Source organism: Lissotriton helveticus, chromosome 5_1, assembly GCF_964261635.1.
Source record: "Lissotriton helveticus chromosome 5_1, aLisHel1.1, whole genome shotgun sequence".
In the NCBI taxonomy this organism is placed as follows: Eukaryota; Metazoa; Chordata; class Amphibia; order Caudata; family Salamandridae; genus Lissotriton; species Lissotriton helveticus.
In genome coordinates, this window is record NC_136065.1 from 1,794,556,268 (window position 1) to 1,794,581,218 (window position 24,951).

Here is a 24,951-nt window from a genome sequence, read left to right on the forward strand (position 1 = left end):
ACCTGAAGAACTACCTTCCAGTCTCCCTCCTCCCTTTCGTGGCCAAGGTCACCGAAAAGACCGTCAATGCACAACTAACAAAATTCATGTAAGAAAACTCCATCCTCGACCCCTCCCAATCCGGATTCCGAAGTAACCACAGCACCAAGACCGCTCTAGCCCCCACTGACGACATCCCACCCTCCTCAACCAAGAAGACACCGCGGCCCTGATCAAAGTCGACCTCTCAGCAGCATTTGACACCGTCTCCTACCACACCCTCACCGCTAGACTCCACGACGCCGGCATACACGGTACCGCCCTCGACTGGATCGGGTCATTCCTCACCCGCAGAACCCAAAGAATCAGACTACCACCCTTCCTTTCCGAACCCACAGATGTCCACTGCGGAGTACTTCAAGGATCAACGCTCAGCCCCACGCTCTTCAACATCTACATGGGCCCCCTCGCCACCATCATCAGACAGCACGGACTCAGCATAGTATCCTATGCTGATGACACCCAGCTCATCCTCTCCCTCACCAAGGACACCATCACCACCAGACTTAACTTCCAGGAAGGAATGAAAGACATTGCATCCTGGATGAGCAGCAGCTGCCTGAAGCTCACCACTGAGAAGACCGAGGTCCATCAGCTTGGGACAACACCTGGTGGCCCACCGCCCTCGGCAGCCCTTCCAGCCCCCCCCTGACCACGCCCGGAACCTCGGCATCGTACTCGACTCCTCCCTCTCCTCGACCCCACAGGTCAACACTGTCACCTCCAGCTGCTTCAACACCCTCTGCATCCTCCAAAAGAACTTCAAATGGATACCGCCCCGAATCAAGAAAGACAGTCACCCATGCAGTCATAACCAGCAGACTACGGAAACGCTCTCTACGCCGGGATCAATAAGTCTCTGCTCCGCAAGCTCCAGAACATACAGAACACCGAAGCCAGACTCTTACTCGGCATCCCTCTACGCGAACACACCCAACACCTCCGGGAACCTCCACTTCCTACCCTTTGAGAAGAGAGTTACTTTCAACATACTCACTCACGCCTACAAATGCCTACACAACACCGGACCCCAATACCTCAACGAAAAAATCTCCTTCCTCCTACCCAAGTAAAACCTCCGATCCGCCCACCTCGCCATCGCCAAAACCCCACTCATCCGCAGAGCCAGAACAGGTAGAAGAGCCTTCTCCTACATCGCAGCCAAACCCTGGAACGAGCTCCCAATTGATATCAGAAGACACTCAAGACCTGGATCTTCGACTGAACGGAGTTGCTTAACCCCCACCCACACCACCTTGAGACTCTCATGGGTAAGTAGTGCGCTTACAGTTCCCCTGATTGATTAATTGATAACAGTTTTAGATCTTAAACAATGGTTCGAAATGCATTTTTTAATCCAGAATCATAAAAGGCCCTGAGTGTTGGTCTAAAGCATTTTAAAATTAGCCTTTTCCAGAACGGCAACCAGTATAGTTCTCAAGATACCGACTGGCTGATTCTTTCCTGTAAAGTCCCCAAATTAGCCTACTCACCACATTCTGAACCATTTCAAGTCAGGGATGATGGTCTTCAAATCGGTTTTTCTTAGATGGTACGAAACTTTACAATGATGTCCAAGTATGGAGTGACTGAAGGTCATATTACTGATTTGAACTGAACTTCAAGTGTTTTAGCAAGCATATTCTTGTGCCAGTATTTAAGCATAAACCGCACAAAGTGTATTTTTCATTAATAATTAGTTTCCTCTACTGTTCAATGTGGTAATCTAATTTACGGATTTGTTTTAATAATTGAGGTCGCATTGTTTCAATAAATGATGCTTTAAACTATAATATCTCTTCTATACTCTTTATTGGAAATGATGATGTATCCAAGGTCAATATAGTTACAAAATGCCCACTTGGATTTCTCTTCTTTAGGTAAAGACAATGCATACCGCCCAATTCAATAAAATTGTGTGAGGTACTTTGTCTGACTCAGGATGACCCAAAGACTTGTGGTTCTTTGTATAGATGAATGTACAGAACGTGACACACCAATTTTGAAAATGGTGCTGGTTTTAAACTTTTTTCGAAAACCATGTGTGACCTCGGATGTACGGTGTTTTAAGGTCCCACTTTTCCCATTGTGAAATGTGGTATCTTGCCTTTGTTCTATGACCTCTGTCTGACCTCGTACTTTCCTGTCTATTGGACTCTCCAACAGTGAACAATGTAATTGACTGCAGAGGCATAGGCCTTTCGGTGAGAGGCCTACTGCCCCTTATGATGGAATAAGATGTGATCAGTCTGCTATAACTGGGACGGCTCTCTTACTTCTCAGTGTGGGATGGTGTGTTTGCAGTGTGTTTTGTGGTGACAATATTGCTGATGTCCTTTTAGAAGGAGTATAAACCAAAATGGAAAGTCTGTTGAAGTTTGTAAAATCCATGGTGGATTGGATCCTTCTAAAAAAGTGTCCTTGTCATTATGATTCTTCGTGCTGCACCTTCAGAAGCCACGCTTTCCTTCCCAGAGTTGTTTTTCTCTACCTGGTGTTGGTCACCCAATGCACATACCGTGATGCCTTTGTACATCATCAGGACATCCAAAGCCTGAACAGGTCTGAGGTCCATTCTTCTCCTTCCAGGAGGTGTTCAGAACCAAAACTATATACTCTGAAAGAGGAGTTTGGAGATGTAGACTCAGTGTTTACCCCCAGACTCTAGTCCTCCCAACTTCCAGTGAGGAAAGCCTGGGAAGGTGCCTTAAGCGTGTTTTGACCCACTTCCTGAATTTCAAAGTAGCAGCCATTGTGACTGGGCATTGACATTCCCTCCAGTGCCCGGAGTATGTGAGATATATATTGACATCCTTGTGGCTTAAGTAAGTCAGATCTCCGGTGAACCCTGAAGAACCTCTCTGCGCTTGACTTGATGACGGCTTGGACCATTTGCAGCATTGTGTTGTGGAATTTTAGTTCGTGAACTGAACATCATCTGCGCCATCTTGCCCATTCCTCAGACTCGCGTATGAACATACACGACAGCCATTTTAGGTACCATGGTCTCCCTGTTCACGATCGATCATCAGCGCACTTCCCTGACCCTGCAAGCATCCCCCATGCACCCTGGCTGCCCCCGCGCTCACATGCACGAGTCATGAACCCTCCTCTTCCGCATGACTCTGTCTCCGGGAATTACACCCCGCGCCTGACCAACACCTCCTTTCCTCCCATGAATACCCCTCTTTTGATAAACCCTTCCTCTATGCTCGACTGTCCACACCGATCCCTTCTTTCATGGAATATCTCTCCTTTGATGACCCCTTCCTCTGAGCCCGATTGTCTGCACGGACCGCTGGTCATCCCTTGGCCTGAGGATACAGTTTATTGCCCACTACTGTATGCACTCGCCCCTCTTCAAAGGAGCTACTATTGATCATGACTTCCCCACCCCCTGAGATTCGATCAGGCGCACACATTCCAAAGGAATCGGTGGAACACTCAGCTGCGTGATAGCCCCCCTCCTATTGTATGGGGGGTGAGGACCTCTACTGTAGCCACGTGTTGGAATGAGCCGGAACTGGGGGGGGGTACCGGGGATGTCATTTTTCCATTACTTCACAATGTCTTTATTGTAATAAAGAGCGGTCACATGTCGTAAACCAGTGTATAAAAGGCCAGGTCTCAGAGAGGCTGTTAGAGAGCACCTCGAGACGATACCTTGTTGTCCGATCTGATGTGTTCTGCTCCGTCGGAATAAAACTTGTTTCCTGTCTTCCTGTCTCCAGCGCCTGCCTCTTTATTTGATAACTTCGTATGGTATTAGAGGCGTTTAAACGCCGGGCAACCTTAAGAAACATCGACTAAATCGCCTGACCATTTTCCTGACTTTCCTCAATTGGCGCCCCACGTGGGGCCCATCAGCGACACGTGGATCCAGTGGGAGAGGTCCCGACGACAGAGTGAACGACTGCAACGATCGGAAGAGCTCCTGTCCGATAGACCCTCGTCTGACAGCCGATCATCCGAACTTCACTGGTTCCAAGCAGACCTCTCCCGAGTGATCTACGGTCCTGACTGGGAACCATCAGGAGTGCCACGGTAGCAGCAGAGAGTAGAGGACGATCGGGCGCTGGAAGCGGAAGACAAGAAACTGTCCATGCGGTCCGGGTAAGGTCGTGACACACAACGAATTGCGAATTGATTGATTGTTTGATTGATTGAAATACTAGTATTTGCATTGTCGCTCTTTGAGATATTCGCTGCCTGCAAACGGGGAGGAATAGGAATATTCTATCTCCCTTTGCGGATAGTGAAGGGTAGGTAACGCGGACTTTTGTCCCCCATTGTAATCTGTCGTACCTATTTTTCTCCCCATTGATTGATTGTCCGAACATAGATTGTTTAGAGTATAGTTCTTTTGAGGTTCTCTGCTTGCAAATAACGTAGAATAGCCATATTCTGTCTAGTCTTTGCAAACAGTGAGAGATAGGAAGTGCAGACCTTTGTCCCCCGTTGTAATCTGTCATGCCTGTCTTCTCCCCACTGATTGGTAATTGGTACAACCCGGACCGCTTATTAGAGATGAACCATCCAGCTCCATTGGAAGGCACCCCTAATAAAGACATGTTCACTAAACAAGGACTAGTCGCTATAGCTTATAGTAAGTTATGGCATAAATATACAAAAAAGGATCCCGAAAGTCAGTGGCCACTGATAGGTTCCTTTGATGAACATAAAATAAAAGCGCTAGAAGCAGCTGTTAGAATAAATAAGGCAACACCCACCATGCTCGATAGTATCGGCAGGTGGCGCAAAGAAGCAGAGCAACGAAGGAAAAGAGAAGAAGCAAGAATAGGGAAAGAGTTACGAAAGGCAGCCCACCTGGCAGCGAAGGAACTAGATGAAGAAATAAGAAGGAGAGAGGAAGTTAGACAAACGCAAGAATCAGGGTCGGCAGGCCAATGCCCTGTTAGGACCCCCTCTACGCTCTACCCGGAGATGCCCTCCAAACAACGGGCAAACGACGAGTTACTGCTAGGTCCTCCGATTATCTACATGCCCCCTCCTTATGCCCCCTGCCAGCCACTGGCACAGCACTTACCAGTTCTGAGTGCGGGCGAGGGTGACTCTAGCGCTAGTGCCCCTGCTCTTACGGCCTTCGCACCAGCCACATTGGTAACAACATCAGATGAACTCGAGACTAGCAAGCAGCTAACGACCAGACCAAATAGGTTGAGCAAAGACGAGCGGGATGGGATTGACAAGATAGCAAAGACTTTGGTAGAACGGAAAGAGAGCGAAGAATATAAGATGGATATGCACAATTCACATGCCGGTAGCCACAGACGGCATTTCATTTTGCGGTTCAGTTACCACACCCTGAACGCATATGAGGCAAGGTATCAAAATAAGGGTCCTGCTAAACTGACGGCTCTATATAGAAAGGTCGATGTTGGAGATGGGATTGAGCGTGATGTGACGGACCTCTTCACGCAAACGCTTGAAGTCTTCCGCCACCTTACGGAACAGAAACCAGAGGTTAAGATCACAGTCCCTGAAACGGCTGAGTCCCCATTAGAAGTAACCAACACTATGATGCCTATCAGAGAAGCCGCCCCCTACTGGGTTCCCCCAAGAGGTCAGGGAACAAACGACGATATCAACCACGCAGATGCAAAAGGAAGGGTTGTGTACAATTGGGTTTACCAACCATGGGATCGACAAGATATTTTAACCTTTAGGCAAACCCTGCCTGATTTAAGGAAGAACCCGACAGCATTTTACACCGAATTAGGCACAGCCTTGGGCTCAACGATAATGACTCTAGCTGACATTGATTTGTTTTTCGGGTTATGTCTGCCGGCTGACGTGTGGAAGCAAATCCGGAAAGCCGAACACACAGATCTGTTGGGACATACCTGGAATCAACTCAGTGAACTAGATAGGCAACGAGAGCCCGGAAGAAAACCGATAAAAGACATACTGGAACTTCCGGACAAAATAGTTCAGAAGCTAAAAACCTTGATCCCAGAGAAAAAGGTAGATTGGTCAATAGTCACGGCTTGCCGTCAGAAACCTCAGGAAGACGTATCAGAATACTTCTCCCGATTTGAAACGGTGTTCTCCGACTACAGTGGCCAGGACATGACCACCGCAACCGGACAACACCTATTTGTGCAAAACTACATAAAGGGTCTGTCACAAGAGGTTTCCCAAAAGTTACAAACAAGCGAGAGTAGTTGGGGGGCCTCCAAACCCGCCGCTATCCTCCAAATGGCTCAGTACTACGAACACCAAAAGAATGAGAATGATAGGGCAACCGAGAGAAAGAAGAAAGATTTGAAAGAAAGGGTGATGATAGCCCAGATACAAGGGGTGGCAGTCGGGAAAGAACTACACAGGGGGAGCTACCAATCGATCGCCCCTAGAAATCCACCCCCAAAGGAGCGCACATCCACTCCCTACTCTGGACGTAGGGACATAGAAGATAATCAGTGTGCATTTTGCAGAGGATTCGGGCATTGGAAGTCTCAATGTCCGGCTCTTCTGGAACTAATTAAAAATAAAGAAACGAGGGACATGACGAATGGTCCCAGGACTAGAGGACAGGGACGGGGGTACACAAACGACATCAACAGCGACAGACCAGGAAGATCGAACACATTTGACCGTCCCCGACAGAACCAGTACCAACTATCTGACAGTGAGAACACTCCCGACTTCGCATAGGACTGCCAGGGGCAAGGGAGGGATCCAGTCGAGCTCTGTGTTGACCAGCAAGGTCCTTACGTCACCGCTAAGGTCCTGGGTACAAAGTCTCCATTCTTGGTAGACACTGGAGCGACACGTAGTGTATTATCAAAGCGACTGATTCCAAGGGCACCCTTGTCTGGCTCACACATTACATTGATAGGTTTCGATGGAACGCCCTCCACAAATCCCCTGTCTGTACCTATCCCCTTTGACCTAGGAAACAACCCCACTGACACAACATTTCTGCTCTCCTCCAACTCCCCTGACGCCAATATGGGTATTGATTTACTAAAACATTTCCGAGCTACTATTAGGTGTTCCCCAGATGGAGTCCAAGTCATCCTATACGACAACCCGAGCATGTCCAGATCCCGCCCCGCCGCACGACATATGTACTCTATGACTGATGCTGACCTGACCTTGCTCGACGCCCTACCCCTGTACCTATGGGCCAGAAACGACTCGGATGTAGGACGAATGATGATCGACCCTGTGCACATAACTGTTCTACCAGACGCAATACTCCCGAAACTCCCACAGTACCGGATATCGCCCGAAGGCAAGAAGGCATTGGTAGCGATTATTCAGTCCCTGGTAGATGCAGGAGTGGTAGAGGAAGTGGTTAGTAATGTCTGCATCAGCCCTATCCTACCCATTGTTAAGAAGCAAGGTGAGGGAGATGAGAAAGCGTACCGCTTCATCATCGACCTGCGAGAAGTCAACAAAGTGGTGGTGCCACAGTACCCCGTAGTCTCAGACATCACCACCATTCTGACCCTCATCCCGTCCACTGCCACCACCTTCACCGTTATTGATCTCAAGAATGCATTTTTCTCTATCCCCATCCATCCAGACAGCCGTTATCTCTTCGGCTTCACCTTAAAAAACCGTTCGTACCGATTTTGTAGAGCTCCCCAGGGCTACACTGAAAGTCCCAGCATTTACAGCCAGGCCCTCAAAAGACAGCTGGACGCCATCCAGCTACCAGATGGAGTGGTGTTGATCCAATATGTCGATGATATCCTTTTGGCGGCCGACACCACTCCACTTGCAATCACGGCCACTATCCAACTCTTGCACTTTCTTGCGGAGAATGGCCACAAAGTCTCCAAAAAGAAACTGCAGTTCTGCCAGCCTCAAGTGACATACCTAGGCCATCTCCTGTCCAAAGAAGGGAGGAAACTTACGCCCGACCGAATCCAAACCATCCTAGACACCCCCATCCCAAGAACACAGAAGCAAGTCCGTTCATTGGTGGGCCTTACCTCTTTTTGCCGACAATGGTTACCAAATTTCAGTCTCATTATAAAGCCCCTACTTTCCCTGTTGGCCAAAGATGTTCCCTTCCCACTCCCTAGGACCCCCGAATGCCAAGCGTCCTTTAAGGAGTTGCGGGATGCCCTTTGCTCGGCACCCGTCCTAGGAACACCAGATTACTCCAAGCCCTTCTCCCTCTTCACTCACGAAAGGGAGGGATGCGCATTGTCTGTTCTAACTCAGCCCATTGGCTCCAAACAACGCCCTTGTGCCTACTTCTCTGCCACTCTTGACCCAGTCGCCAGAGCTTTACCTGCCTGCCTTCGAGCAGTAGCCGCCGCTGCTGTCTCTATACAACAGAGTGAGGGAATTGTACTTTCGAACTCTCTCACGGTGTTGGTACCCCATGCAGTTGACACCCTTTTGAAGCAGACCAAGACCCAACACCTGACTAGTGCACGACTGACGGGGTACGAATTGACTCTACTTGCACCCCACATCACTCTGAAGAGATGCACAACTTTGAATCCTGCCACACTGTTGCCCTTGCCTGAAAATGACCCCGATGTGCCCCCTATACACGACTGTGTGACCCTCACGGACGAACAGACCAGGAGTAGAATTGACCTCCGAGACATTGCTTTTACAGACCCTGATGGAGAGCTATGGGTAGACGGCTCTTGTATCAAACTCCCAGACGGCACCACTTCAGCTGCCTATGCGGTGACGACAGCCCTAACAGTAGTTGAAACAGCCCGCATCACGCAACGATCCGCACAGGCGGCAGAGCTAATTGCCCTCACTCGAGCATGTATCATAGCAGCAGGAACCACGACAAACATTTACACGGACAGCCAGTATGCCTTCGGGGTGGTTCATCATTTTGGGCTCTTGTGGAGGGAAAGGGGATTCCTGACGTCCCACGGCACGCCCATCCTTCACGGAGATCTAGTCTCCGCTCTGATTGAAGCAGTTCCCCTCCCCAAACGATTAGCAGTGATCAAATGCCAGGCACACAAGAAGGTGACGGACTTAGTTGGACAGGGAAATGCACTGGCCGACATCACTGCCCGAACCACAGCTGAGAATAGGACGACGACACACATATATGTGACCAGGTCACAAGCAGAAAAATGGACTGACGCTAGGGAAACGATTAGGGACATCCAGTCGGCCAGCACACCTCACGAACTGACCGAGTGGGCACGGGTAGGTCTAAAGGATGATGAAGGCTGCTGGCGGACAAAAGACACAAACAAATGGTTGCTGCCTGACTCATACTTTATCCCCATACTAACTATGGCACACTCCCCTGCACACATAGGTTCTGCCCCCATGATTGAACTCATTTCCAAAGTCTGGCACAACAACAAAATCCCAGACTCAGCCAAACGCCTGGTCCAGCAGTGCCTTATCTGCTTACAACACAACCCCGGGAAAGTAACTGTGGTACCCCGGGGAGGGTTTGGGATCCCCGATCACCCCTTTGAGGTCCTCCAGATGGATTACATCCAGCTGGAGAGATGCCAAGGCTTGAAGTATGTATTAGTCATTGTATGCGCCTTCAGCAAATGGGTGGAAGCCTATCCAACCCGTGATAACACTGCCATGACTACTGCCAAAGTACTACTGAAAGAGTTTTTCCCTCGCTACGGCCTTTGTCGAATTTTATGGAGCGACAATGGCCCCCACTTCATAGCTGAAGTTATCCAATTAATCTTGAAGGGGCTGGGAGTAAAACAGAGGTTCCATGCGGTCTTCCACCCCCAATCCGCTGGCCTAGTTGAGCGACACAATGCTACACTGAAACTGAAACTGTCAAAAATAGTGGCCACCACAGGACTTAAGTGGCCAGATGCCCTCCCACTGGCATTGCTATCGATGCGCTCCACTCCCACTAAGCACCACTTGACCCCCTACGAGGTTGTGTTCGGGCGACCAATGAACCTCTGGACTGCCCCCAAACCAACATCCATTCACGACGTCCCCGACGTCCTGCTGTCAGATTATTTGTGCAAATTAACTAAAACGTTGTCTGTCATTCATCAACAGGTGCAGCAGGCCATCCCCGATGCTTCCAGGGGTCCCGGTCACGATATCCAACCGGGAGATTATGTTCTAGTCCGGAATTTTCAACGGGCAAAGAGTCTGGAACCCCGGTGGACGGGCCCCTGGCAAGTACTGATCACCACTCGGACGGCTCTTCGAGTAGAGGGAAAAAGGCACTGGCTGCACGCCCACCACTGCAAGAAGGTCTCCTCGACCCTGGCCACGACAGAAAACGTCGACACCCAAGAAGAGCTCCTGAGCAAAGACCGGCCATCACTGAACTGCTATCCTGATACCGAGGCACTTGAACTTGCAAAGTTCTCTGATCCCACTGTGCCATCCCAGGAAGGGTATTTCCTGCGTCGAAAGGAGGGAGCTTCGGCTAAGTAGACCACGGACTAAGTTAAAATCTCAGAACGGTGACCTAAAACAACCAAGGGTTTCCCGGAGAGAAGCTAAACAAAGTCTGTGGTTCTGCCCACTACCGAGCACCTTGAAGATGATGGAAGCGCCAGATAAGAAGATGATGGAAGCGCCAGACAAGAAGATGATGGACGCAACCGGAAATACCCACTACAGGAACCCAAAGACTGACAATTTGCACAAATCAAAGACAATCGCCTTCTTCATTCTCTTCCTCCTTTGCCTCCTCCTCATGACTTCCTTCTGGATCTTGGAGGACAGCACACCCGCTCATCAGATATTGCTGACCACTGCACAGCCAACCACCATGAAAGAGCATCATCTGATCTCCCTTTCGCCTCAGCTCCGAGAAAGGCGTAAAGAGTTCTGGAACAATTCCTTCATGCAATTATTGCACCAGCACAACCTTGCTGCAAATGCCACGAACTGCTGGATCTGCGGGTTGCTCCCGCATGCCACTGGACACTCCATCCCCTTCATCCCTTCTCCTTTCTCAGTTCACGGCTCCTGCCTCGCCTGGTTGATCCTCCTGCAGGAAAGCCACAAGGACAACGCCGCTTCTGGTCAAACAGTGTCACACTTCTACTATGGGTTCTGGCTGAACAAAACAGGAAGGACGTCTGCCCCCTTTTGTCCTGTGACCTCAGGTTCCGCCTTTCATATGAACATCCCTGCCAAAGAACGAGTCGAGATGCAAGTGCTCCATAATCCAGCTAGACCCACCTTCTCCCACCTGCGGAAGCGAACGGCTGCCACTCTGACTGTGGCCCTGTCCGTCATTAATGTCACAGGTCTCGTGTGCCTCGAAGGCCAGGGAACACAGCTGGTGGGTCACAGTTCCTGCCGTATCACCAGAACATTGGTCTCAGTTGATCCCCCCTCCTTTGTTGCTTCTCCGAATATGTACTTTGTTTGTGGCATCAAAGCTTACACTTGGCTCCCGAAAGGTTGGAGGGGTACGTGCTACATCGCCTTCATTCTTCCACCCACGTATGTGGCCCCAGCCTACCATCACCGGCAAAAGCGCGCCGGAGACATTGGACAAGCCGACTCCACCGGAGCACAGTTCCTGGATGCGGTGAAAGGACTTGTTCCTCTGTGGGGCCCAATGGCAAATAGCCGCGCTATCCGACATCTGACTCAGGCAGTAGAAACAACCATTAACATCACGGCTGGCATCCTCGCTAACAACACGGCTGAGCTTTAGGCAGTCCGCCTAGTGGCTCTTCAGAACCGCCTTGTTCTAGATGTGGTTCTGGCCGACCGTGGAGGAGCATGCTGCATCATCGGCTCCAGCTGTTGCACCTACGTGCCAGATAACTCGCCTTCAGTCTACAAAGCAATCGAACACCTCCACAGACTATCCTCAGAGGTTCACCAGGAGCAAGAAGGATGGTCGCTTGGAAGCTGGTTTTGGGACACTTTGAAGGACTGGGGATGGAGGTTGTTTACATTTATACTGATACCAGTCGTGATACTGTGTGGGTGTTGCTTAGGTATTCAATGTTTGCCACCTTTGTGTTCACTCATTCCTAACTGTATGTGCCCTAAGACTTTGGACTTTAGAACTGAGCACATGAGTCCCCTCTATGAGATAGAAATACGTGGTCTTATGGGGATAGATCCGAATTGACAAGCTGGCGAGACATGTTAAAAGGGAGGACTGTGGAATTTTAGTTCGTGAACTGAACATCATCTGCGCCATCTTGCCCATTCTTCAGACTCGCGTATGAACATACACGACAGCCATTTTAGGTACCATGGTCTCCCTGTTCACGATCGATCATCAGCGCACTTCCCTGACCCTGCAAGCATCCCCCATGCACCCTGGCTGCCCCCGCGCTCACATGCACGAGTCATGAACCCTCCTCTTCCGCATGACTCTGTCTCCGGGAATTACACCCCGCGCCTGACCAACACCTCCTTTCCTCCCATGAATACCCCTCTTTTGATAAACCCTTCCTCTATGCTCGACTGTCCACACCGATCCCTTCTTTCATGGAATATCTCTCCTTTGATGACCCCTTCCTCTGAGCCCGATTGTCTGCACGGACCACTGGTCATCCCTTGGCCTGAGGATACAGTTTATTGCCCACTACTGTATGCACTCGCCCCTCTTCAAAGGAGCTACTATTGATCATGACTTCCCCACCCCCTGAGATTCGATCAGGCGCACACATTCCAAAGGAATCGGCGGAACACTCAGCTGCGTGATAGCCCCCTCCTATTGTATGGGGGGTGAGGACCTCTACTGTAGCCACGTGTTGGAATGAGCCGGAACTGGGGGGGGGTACCGGGGATGTCATTTTTCCATTACTTCACAATGTCTTTATTGTAATAAAGAGCGGTCACATGTCGTAAACCAGTGTATAAAAGGCCAGGTCTCAGAGAGGCTGTTAGAGAGCACCTCGAGACGATACCTTGTTGTCCGATCTGATGTGTTCTGCTCCGTCGGAATAAAACTTGTTTCCTGTCTTCCTGTCTTCAGCGCCTGCCTCTTTATTTGATAACTTCGTATGGTATTAGAGGCGTTTAAACGCCGGGCAACCTTAAGAAACATTGACTAAATCGCCTGACCATTTTCCTGACTTTCCTCAGTGTGTGAATCTGAAACCAAGGTCTAGGATTGATCTCTTGTACCATGTGAAGAATAAGAGGAAATTAACTTTATACCTTGGAGAGAACTTGCCACTCCCTTCGTGGACTTGAGGCTCAGCTGCCAGACACCTGATGTAAGGTCCTGCTACTAAAGGTTAGCCAGAGAATCATCTGTCAAAAATATAAAAAGTAATATGGACACAAGCATTAAGGACATTAGCTCTCTTTTGCTCCAATTGTGCTAGAGGTATTACAGTATCAACTTTGTACGGTTCTTCCCCTACATTACCCTGCAGGACAGCCTCTACCATTAGCCTAGTGTCCAGATAATGCAGACTGCTCTCTGATCGGATCTTGGAATCAACAAGCATGCCTACGACTGGCTGGGCTGGACTGAAAACCTAGTCTCACATTGCAGGGAGCCATACTTAGAATGCGACTATGGCAGCCCAACCAGCTCTGAAAGCCGCCCCCAAGCCTGCAGCCCAGCATGAAAATGCTGGAGCGGCAGAATGGCCAGTTTGTCCCTTGCTCTGGCACTTCAAATGATATAGGTGCTAGAATGTTTTCGTTTTTTTGAGTGATGGAGTTAATGGTGGGATTTAGGTGTTTGCAAATAGCAGGGGGTTGGGAGAGGTTAAAAAAAGAATTTAAAAAAACATTTACCTGATGCCTGGTCTCTCCTCCGTGTGTCGGTCACAGTCTCTCCCCTGGTGCCGGAACAGGAAGCAACCAGGCTCCCCTGAGCCAATCACAACGATACAATGCAGGGTTATGATTGGACTGAGCACCGTGGTTTGGGGTTCAGCCAGGGATTCGGAGCCTGGGCATGTTCTCCACACAGGCTGTAATGCAGCCTGCGTGGAGCACATACAAAGTGTGCATGCATGTTTGGCCGGCCCAAGAGACCGGCCAAACATGCATGCGCACTTGGAGTGGGCAAACCACTCCTCCCCCTGCTTCTCTGTCATCGGGGCAGCCCCACCCACCTGCAAACATGCCTCAGCAGGAAGACATAAAAAGATAATACCCAAATGATAATAACCTCTGTCAATTGTAATTGTATGTTTCTTTTCTTTCACTTCTTCAAGAAGTGGGGCGACGCTCCCCTGCCTTAGCCAAGGAGCCGCTGCTGCAACATTGACCCTAGCTGCTGAGTTCCCTGGCTATTATTTGAATGGGAATTCTAAGAAGCAATTGAAGCAATTTTCTTGCGCATGTACACCCGTTGGGGAACCTGAATCGTGCCATACCCTGCATATCAGAGATACACATACTAAAATTGTTACATCTTGAGATGTGTGTGGGTGTGCTAGAGAGCAGATTTGTGAGCCATTCTTTGTGGTCCCAAGTTATCTGTTGTGATTAAAATTGCTGTAAGTATGAGTACATACCGGTGCTCGTGGGGCCTCTGCTGCCATGATCAGCCTTTCCACATACCTAAAATTGGCATCAGTATAGATTTACCACATATGTATCGACAAGATATGCAAGCTCTGGAATAATGGTTGGGGCATATCAAAGTCCAAGAAGTAATTAGCAGCTTTGACTATTCTTATTTTTACTATTCTATCATTCATAATGCCATTAAAGACTTATATTGTTTTAAAAATATACATCTGACTGTGCATCAACCGTTATTATGTCTGTGCTTTGACAACGTAGCTGCCAAACAGATTTATTGTTTCTAATATACAAAGTAGACTTTGGGTCTACCCCTTTCAAGCATTTATTTTTTTCGATCAGCTTCTTTGAGCTATTGGCTTGAGATTTTGTCAATCACATCTTGGCTTGGTCCAGTGCAGTATTCATCTTTTACTTTACAATATTGACTGTTTAGATGTATCCTTTTGCATCCGCTGAAGTACTTGCATTCAACTGAATGGGAGACAACCTTACATTTATAGCCTTCTGTGGACTCGAATGTTCTCACACTGCATATGTTAGCATATTAAATCCAGAACTATTGGCTTTGGCAATTCTTGTTTCTTTGCGATTTGATTGTGCAATCCTTAACGCAGCCTCCACCTAATAAAAGTAATCTTGAGTATGCGACCTCACTACCCCTAGAGAGTTAAACTACAAATAGGAATATATGACATGTTTCTGCAGTTCACCAGGAAAGAAGGCTCTAGAGCATCACTAGTATTCAAACTCACTAGAGGACTGCCCAGTAACCATTGACTTCCCATGAACATATAGAAAAGACAGAAGAGTTTACGTTTCAGAAGCGAAGGGGCTACACCAGGTTTTGTTTGTATTTTTAACTATATCTAAAATATCTATTCGAATCTGAATGTGGATTGAAAGTATATGACTGATATATGCACATTTTGTTTTTATATCTGTTTCCGTTTCCGTCTTGAAAAAGACCGTAAAAATATGTGAAGCATATCTGTTTTTGTTAGTGCCTGTTGAGAATCATGTATGGGTTTATTTTTTTAAATCCTCACTTTACCAAGTTTCACTGAAAATGGAAAAGATTAAGGCGTTTACAGAGATTCCTGTATCCAAAGCAGGTAGCTGTATTAAGTATTACTGTAATATTTACCCTGATATCCCCCACCGAAATCCACGGATTTTGAGGTATTTCCTCATGAATGGGGAATAACATGCAATGTGAAAATACGGAGTCAAATCGTACATTTGATCATCAACCCATTTACATTATATAACCAGGTTTTGGTATCTATTCGTTTAACTGTTCCCAACAGGCCTCCATGCTCTCCTCCCCAAAAACATTCAATATTTTCTACTACAGAGTTTGTCCTGAATGGAAAAGCACCGCTATACAAGTTGGTCTCGTCCGATTAACAGACTATTCAACTTTTCAATTGTCCTCATATATATAGACGCCGAGTCGTGATGTACAGTTGCAATATTCATTTAATAATCCATTTAAAGACAAAACATCAGCCAACGCGTTTCGTTCTGAGACCAGAACTTCTTCAGGGCTGTGATTTTAAAAGACAAACAAAGAATGACAGTAAAAGTGCCAGACAAGACAACACACTACATATAGAAAATGACATTACAGTGCCTACATTAAAAAGCCGTACTCCATTTTTAAGAAATTCGAGGAATCTCATCGTATAGTAAAAGCGTACATATATACAATATATACAATATTTGATCAAGTTTTGCCAAAGACTTTTTAGTACTACATATTTTTTGATGATTGAATTAGTTATTAAATGTTTGTTTAAACCATTTTAACCTGTTTTTCTGAAAAATCACACTCATTAACGTCTTTACAAGCAACAGATTTAGCGAGAGCCGTGGAGAATATCAAACATATCATCTGTCATTACTGCATAAGATAAATTATATTGTCATCATCAGTTATGCCGCTACTCCAACTAGTGAGGGCAATCTACAAAATGCATGATATCTAATTCATTTCTGAGCACTCATCGAATGTACAATCTCCCATTGTTATTTTTGTTATTGTATTCCTGCCCAACTGGTTCATGTGGAGTTTTGACACACAGGAATCAACGAGCATTTTGCTGATATTATTTTCCCTAGACATCAAATACACCGAAGCACCCCAAGAACAACAAGAGGCAGTGGAGATGACGGCGTGCTAAGATAGCAGGACGCCGAAGGGTTGACATACCGGGATCAACATACTAGGTAACTTGAAAAACGTTTTTTGGTTATGCGCAGTGGATGTGTAACATTTCACTAAACTTATGTTAGCATATTTTAGGCATATTTAGTATATTTTAGGCTTTGTTACGACGGTATGCTTTATATTTAATGGCAGGACTCTATATTGCACGGGTATTTGTTCCTTCGAGTTTTTACTGTAGCGTGCACATATTTGCACCGGGGATACTTGGTTATTTCGGAATGTACACAGAGTTTTTGAATTACTTCGAAACATTGTATGTTATGTTATGTTATGATGAATTTATTGAGCGCACTGTCACCGTGAGTTTCCTGGCGCTAATCGGACTTAGAGAAGGAAGAGGGGAGACAAAAAAGGGGAAAGAGGAAAGAGGTTAGTGAGGGGGAGGGAAGAGTAGTGTTTTTAGTGATTTCCTAAAGGAGAGAAGGGAGCAAGAAGACTTAAGTGGAAGTGGGAGGGAGTTCCACAGCTTAGGGGCTAGACAAGAGAAGCTGCGACCACCCGATCTAGAAAGATTGAAACGAGGAACGACTAGGAGTTGGAGATGGGTAGACCTAAGAGTGCGAGAAGGACAGTAGGGGGTGATTAGGGAGTTAAGGAAAGCAGGGGAGGGGCCAGTGAGGGCTTTGAAGACCAGGTAGTGAACCTTGAAAGTGATTCTTTCACTGACTGGTAGCCAGTGAAGATGACGTAGCAGTGGTTGAGCCGACTGCCATTTAGGGATCTTGAAAGCAAGCCGAGCTGCCTGGTTTTGCACGATCTGTAACCTGCCCAGCTGAGATTTAGGGAGACCGTAATAGATTGAGTTGGAGAAGTCCAGCCGGGACATCACCAGGGCAATTAAAACTTGCAACAAGGCTTCAGGCGACAGGAAGTGAGCGACTTTCCGTATCCTGTAGAGCTGGAACATACAGGAGGATGTTACTGCGCTCACTTGTGCCTTGAGAGAGAGTCCGGAGTCAATCAGGACCCCAAGGCTTTTTACACATCCAGCAGGAGAAGGAGATGTTCCGAGCTCAGCAGGCCAGTACTGAGGGCCCCAAAAAGGGGCACTTCTCCCAGGAAGGAGAAGCTCAGTCTTGCTCGGATTGAGCTTAAGTTGGTTTTGGTTCATCCAATGCTGGATGTGTGTTAAGACTGTCTGAAAATTTTTGACGGCGTCGGGAGTGGTGAGGGGAAAAATAATCTGTAGATCATCCGCGTAGTTGAACACGGTGATATCCCACTTGCCTAAAGAGTGAAGGAGGGGTTGGAGATACAAATTAAAAAGGAGGGGGGACAGGGAAGAGCCTTGAGGGACCCCACAGGATGATGAGACGCTAGTGGCACGGAAGGGGCCCATGCTGACTGCCTGGGATCTCTCCTCTAAGAAGGATTTGATCCAGGACAGAGCAACCCCACAGACTCCGGCGGACTCGACACGGTGGATTAAGATGTTATGGTCCACCGTGTCGAATGCCGCCGATAGATCGAGCAAGACTAATGCCTGGGGTTGCCCTCTATCCTCATTGCGTCTGAGGTTGTCCAACACGGCGAGGATCACAGCCTCCGTGGAATGGGCTGGTCTGAACCCAGCCTGGTTGGGCGCCAGGAAGTTGGTCTCCTCAATAAAATGCGAGAGGCAGGTCGTGACGTGAGCCTCTAGGATTTTAGATAAAAAAGGCAGGAGGGATATAGGGCGGTAGTTGGCCAGAGTCGCTGAATCGGCGCCAGGCTTTTTTAGGAGAGGCAACAGTACGGCCTCCTTGAATGAGCTGGGGACTATGCCCGAAGTGAGGGAGGAGTTGAGAAGAGGGAGGATACAGTGTGGGAGGGTTTGACAGATATCGCGGAACACAGAGGGAGGGCAGCAGTCGTTGGGGGATCCAGATTTCACGCGGGTGGACAGTTTAGCAAGAGATTCCAAGTCAAGCGCGGGGAACTGAGGGAGAGTAGGAGTGTTTGAAAGGGGAGGTGCTGCTGTAATTGGGGGAGGAGCGTAGGGAATGGAATTTTTGATAGCGATGATTTTGTCAATGAAGAATGAGTTTAAGGCAGTGCATGACTCTGAGGAAGGGGGTGGGCTCGGGAGTGTCCTGGCGTCCGATGTCAGTTCGCCAAGGACTTTAAAGATCTCCTTAGATCTATTAGGGGCTGTAAGAATTCTGTTGGAGATGAAAGCAGTCTTGGTAGAAATGATTGTGGCTTTGTAAGCTTTGCGCGCTGAGACGTAAGCTTCCCTGTCGGAGCTGAGATAGTTGCGCCGCCATCTGCGCTCCATTCGGCGCAGCTCCAGATGTTGTAATTTTAAAGTGGAGTTGTACCATTTGTGGGATTTATTGGGGTGTGTACGAGAAAAGCGGGAGAGAGGTACACATGCGTCGCTAGCCGTCGCGAGCCAATGTGAGATGTTGGCGTCCATGGTGTTAACATTTAGGGAGTCGGAAAGTACAGGCTGAGTCTTGGCGAGAGAGGAGAGGAAAGCGGCTGAATCGAGAGTCTTCCAATTTCGAGCGAGCCCTCCGTGCCGGGAGGGGGGCCTGACCAGGCCCTTTACAAGAATAGACGACGCGATCAATGAGTGATCGGACCAGACGCAGGGGGAGATGGTCAGGCCAGAGAGCGACACCCCCTGTGTCCAGATGTGGTCTAAAGTGTTACCCCCAATGTGAGTGGGGGAAGTGACATGCTGTGTCAAGTTGAGGCTAGAAAGTGCCTCAAACAATTCGGTGGCGTGAGGACCAGCGTCAGCATGGTTAAACCAATAGTTAAAGTCGCCATATATGGCGACGCGGACTGAAGAGGTCATTAAAGCAGAAAGCTGCTCGCAGAAAGCGGCAGGAAACAGAGGCATGGGGGTAGGCGGACGATATAAGATGATAAGAGTTAGGGCACCAGCTTCGGTGGGCAAGCTGATTACAAGATTTTCGACATCAGGGAGGCACAGTGATGAAGACTTGATGAGGGGTAGGTCTTTACGGATGATTGCTGCAACCCCGCCGCCTCGGCGACCATCAGGCCGGTTGGCGTTCAACAGATAGTAATTGGGGGGTAAAGCGGCCAAAATATCTGGGAGAGACAGGTCGGACAACCAGGTCTCGGTGAGCAGCAAAATGTCTGGTTTTTCAGCAGTTAACAAAAGAAAGATATCAAAAACAAAGAGAGGAGTATCCCCTATGAAGTTGAAAAACAGACGTATCTGGAGGACCGGTTCTTGGCAAGAAGGAGGAAATTCATCCTTTTGATAGAAACCCCTCACTCACCACCTAGTGGTGACATGCTTCATCATCGGGGTCCACCTTGGCGTCCTAGCGACACCAAGGTGTGCTGCGACACCTGGACTACAGTGGAGCGGGTTGTGGCTGTGGGTGCAAAAAAATAAATGTTAAAAATTGTCCTGGTTGTACTCAGAAAATGTAGTTTTAATTATAGAGCAACTGAACAATGTTTAAAAATATACGGGCGAGATCCTGGTAGGGGGGTTACGACCAAAGGGATCTCTATATGTGTTGAGTGGTCAACATGTTTCTACCTTAAGGGCTATTGCCCGGTATTCGTCAGGACCAGAAAAAACAGGTGGACAGGGGGTGCGTGCTCCCTAAAAAGCACACCCGATCCTTGGTCCCCTGTGTGCCTACTGGCAAAAATAGCCAGTGGTAGGTGCTGCTCAATAAAATAAGTGGGCAGGCGAATAAGCAAAAAAGAGACCTGTGAGGAGAGAAGAGTGGGTAAAGAACAATCAGGTATTGAGTGATAGACTTACTCTCCTGTAACGTCGTGCAGTCTCTCAGTGCAATGGAAATATAGTGCCAAAAGGAAGGGGAGTGGGTCTCCAGATATACATAATACCGTGGTGAAGGAGTGAGGTACTAGTCAACATCTATGCCAAAGGATAGGTGCACGCGAGTTGCATGCGGTGCAAACACGACCCTGGGGGGATTATATATTGAGTATAAAATTCTTGCGCTACATGGAATATCTCTGTCACGTGGTGCCTAGGCTACTCGCAAGATATTAAGTAATAGGGCGGTACCTCTACCATTGTAGGTGAATGTACTGTGGGGTGATCTAAGGCATAGCTGTAACTCGGTGGTGCTATATTCATTTGTCAGCATCTGACTCAAACGTGTGAGTGAATAACAGTAAATTAACATACATAACGAACACACATGTAACACTGAGGGACACAATTGAGCTCAAAATGACATGGGACTGGGCTTACTCGAATAAGAGTACTCAGCGCTTCAACGGGCAGGGCGTAGGGTCAATGCCTGTAGCGTAACATATTCTGTAAAAACAAACAGAGCGCGAGCGTTGTAAATCTCTGTGCCGCTCAAGGCGCAATGTGACTGGTGAGTGGCGCCCTCGTGGACCCGGTACTGGGTTGTGTACCTGGGTGCTGGTATCGTGACTCTACTTACAGTTACTGGCAGGGAAGATCATGGTCGACCTACTCCTCGCGTCCTCTGCTCGGCTAGTAATTGCGAGGGCAGCTGGACGCGGTAAAGAGGAGTTGGCCGCTTCCGGGGTTGGGCGCGGCCTGGGCGGGTTGGGGGCGGGGCTAGTAGTACGCGGTGGCGTGCTGTCGGTTGCTAGGCTACCGTCGAGAAACAACCAGCAGGTTAGGTTGTTTCACAACACTGGGCAGGTTGGGTAGGCTCGCGGGGGTGCTCCGCAGTGCTAGTATCAATGAAAATATAGCGTGAGGTTCACGTCAGGGCATACAGTGTAGAAATTATTTACACAGTCTGGTGATTTCAAAGGGGTAAGAGAGGGGAGAGGGGGGGGGGAATTCTAGAGGGGAAGACATAGGATGTGTGACCGGTACTGGGTCAATGGTGGGCATGATACCACAGTGTCTGAAGTCAGCCTCCCATAAATGCATTGACAGTGATAAATTAACAATATTGGGTCACGTAGGGACTGGCCTAGTATAGGGGCGCCAAAATGGCGCAAAAGGCCCAGGGTAGTTCATAAACAGGCCTTTGGTATTTTTGTAGTGTGAGGAACACTAGATTAGAAGCTCAGTAGAGCAAAGCTTGGATATATACTAAGAGTATCATGTGGTAATTATGCTCTGTTCTTAATTCCTGGTCGGAGTGACCATGGAAATAGAGTCTCACTTCAGCACCGAGTTCCATGGGATATTATCATTGAGCCCAATTTTGTGAGAGGAAAGACGATAAATCCATCGCTGCTCTTTTTCAAACAGTTGTGCTTGTGCATTAGGACCTGGTTGGATTTGCTCAATTACCGTCCATCTCATGTCGTTGGGGGTGTGATGTGCTGTGAGAAAATGGTCAGTAAGCCTGGTGTTCGTTTTTTTGCATCGGATAGTGCTACGATGTTCCGCTATTCGTTGTTTGACTTTTCTTGTCGTCATCCCCACATATGGCTTGTCACAACTGCATCGGATCAAGTAGATGACAAATGTACTGTTGCAGTTTGTGTGTGATCTTTGTTGCCAAATTTTGCCTTCCTCAAGGTTCAAAGTTTTTGTGTTGTTCGTGAGGTGACAGACGCTGCAGTCACCACATCTGGAATGTCCGGTCACTGGGGGTAGGCCCCAAGCGTTGGTGATGGTTTGGTTGGTTGTCGCCATGTTTTTTAATGGTCTGGTGTTGACCAAGGTGTCTTTTAGGCTCCGTGCTTTTTTATAAGAAAACAGTGGTCTGTCCCACTTGTGATTTCCCGTGTTCAGTATTGGCCAATGCTTTCTGATACTTTTGCTGACCTGGTTTGACACTGCATTGTATGTGGTCACGCATGTAAGTGGAATCTCCTCCTCTGGTCTAGGTGTGTCCTCTAGCAGGGCTTGTCGTGGCTGATTTCTGGCCCTTTTCTGGCATCTCCTTGTGATCTTTTCGGGGTATCCTCGGTTAGTTAGTTTCTTCGTCAGGTCTGCTGCCTGTGTTTTGTAGTCCTTCAGCTCGCTGCAGTTCCTCCTAAGTCTGAGATACTGGCCGTAAGGTAAATTCTCCCTCAGGGGGCGGGGATGGAAACTGTCAAATCTCAGCAGGTTGTTCTTCGCGGTGGGCTTGAAGTGGGTTTTAGTCTTGAGCTTGTCAGTGTCTCTTTCGATCTCAATGTCAAGAAAGACCATTCTGGGGGGCGTGGCTTGGCGGGCGAAGATGGCGGTCGCAGCCTCGTAGAGCTCCCGTCGGCCCGGACTTCATCCTTCCATTTATCCTGGCCCCCGAGCCCGCTGTTGCTACCCAGTGCCTGGCGCTGATTAGGTGGAGTCCCCTGCCTGCTCCGGTGCCTCGACCTGGTGCTGTACTCGATCCTGGGACCGCGGAGAGGCGACGGAGACGTGCGGCCCTGTGACCGGCTGGAGACCGGGGCCCTTGAGTTTCGGGACGCCCGGGGCGGTCGCGGGCTGGAGTGAGGTGGCGGCGTCCACGGCGCCGCTCTTGGCCCTGACTTGCTGCTGTGTTCGCCCACAGGCCGCTGAGGCGCCGCTTATCCCTGCTCTTTGTGTGGACACTCTCTTCTCCCCTTTTGGTGGTTCGCCGTGAGGCCCAGTGACCGGCCGGAGACCGGGGACCTCGATTCTCGAGACGCCCGACATCAGTTGTGGGCTCGCGGGTGGTAGAGGTGCTGACGACGCTGCGCTTGGCCCGGCTCTGTGGCTGCAGTTACTCACGGGCCGCGAGCCTCCCCTGCGTCCTGAACAGCTGCTGGTGGTGCCGAGGGGTGATTGAGGCCTGTTCCGCCTTGGTGAAGCCGGGGCCTCGATTTTCGCGACCCCGGGCCTGTGTTGGCCTGCCCGCCTCCTTCTTGGGGCCTCTGCCGTCGGTGATCCACCCCGGGGCCTGGAGCCTCCAGCACGAGTGGTGGTGCCTGGGGATTCTTACAACTAGCTGGGAGTAGTGCCCGCCCTGCCTCGTGTGCGGTCCCGGCGAGCCCACGACCGGCCATGACCAGAGGTGGCGGGCAGACTAAGCAAGGCCCCATCGATAAGTTCACGGGGCCTAGTGGTGGCTCTGGGGCGGCTGGTGGCAGCGGTGGCCCTGGGCCGGACAATGCAGCGATCCTGGCGGCCATCACCCAATCCCGGGACATGCTCGATGCCAAGATTGGGGCGGTAGGAGCGGATGTTACACTGCTGCGCCAAGACCTTCGCAATGCAGTGGAGAGGATCGCTGGGGCCGAAACCCGCATCACGGTGACTGAGACGGACATAGGCGCCCTGAAGAAGAGGCTGGCGGAGGTGGAGGGTGTCCAGAAGACGCTGGCGGCCCGAGTGGAGGACGCCGAGGGGCGCGCAAGGCGGAACAACCTCCGCTTCGTCGGCTTTCCGGAGCGATGCGAGAAGGACGACATGGCGCGGTTCTTGACCCAGTGGTTGGAGGGCTGGCTCCCCGAAGGGACACTGTCCACGTGCTTTGTTATCGAGAGGGCACACAGGGCCCTGACTCAGCGGCCGCCGGAGGGTGAGCGCCCTAGACCAGTCATCGCCCGGCTGCTCAATTATCATGACCGCGATGCCGTCCTGCGGGAGGCGAGGAACAAAGGCTCGCTCACCTTTGAAAATCATAACATCATGATCTTTCCCGACTACACGAGGATGGTGCAGCAGCAGAGACAATCCTTCGTGGCTGCTAAGGCCAAGCTGCGGGGCCTGAAGCTCCAGTACTCTCTCCTGTATCCGGCCCGCCTACGAGTGGTGCACCAGTCCCGGACGCATTTCTTCGACTCCCCCGAGGAGGTGTTTCGCTGGACCGATGAGACGGTACGACTTCGTCCACATGCCCAGCCGGGGCTGAACCCGGGCGGGTCCCGGGGATCGTCGCCGGAGCAGGTGCCTCGCCCAAATCCGAAGGGCCGTCACCGACGGTCCCGCTCTAGGAAGAGGTCGGCCTCTGCCAGTACGTTGCAGACGGATGGTGCAGGGGACTCGGAGCACTCCGAGGCTGGCAGCTGAACATTGCTGGGTCTGGACCTTACTTACTGAATGCTGCGCTGCCCTACATTGGCTGGTGAGACTGTTCTAACGTGACTTCCCTATGCCAGTCTATTCCCAATTGAGAACTCCTGTTATCTTTTTGGGTACATGGTGGGACTCGGGGGGTGCCTTCTATGGGCCTCTGACCCCCGCGGTTGAGTGTGTGGGGAGGGGGGTGGTGAGTGTGTATTGGTTGGGATGTTGGGATCCATTGGTATGGCGGGCCCTGGGTTCTCGGTTCTGGGCCCGGGTCTCTCCATGCCGCGACAGATACTTCAATGTTCTCTGAGGTATTGGGGTGGGGGGAGTGGGGTGGGGGGGGAAG

The 24,951-nt window shown here is 49.6% G+C and overlaps 1 long non-coding RNA gene across 1 annotated transcript in view; it reads left to right on the forward strand.

Annotated features, from left to right (window-relative positions):
• The window catches only part of LOC144753818 (uncharacterized), a 292,234-nt gene that overhangs the window by 243,078 nt on the left and 24,205 nt on the right, over window positions 1-24,951 (forward strand). Inside the window, exon 3 of the long non-coding RNA XR_013594546.1 lies at window positions 16,594-16,701. This is a non-coding gene — a long non-coding RNA (uncharacterized LOC144753818). The remainder of the gene's footprint in view (window positions 1-16,593; window positions 16,702-24,951) is intronic.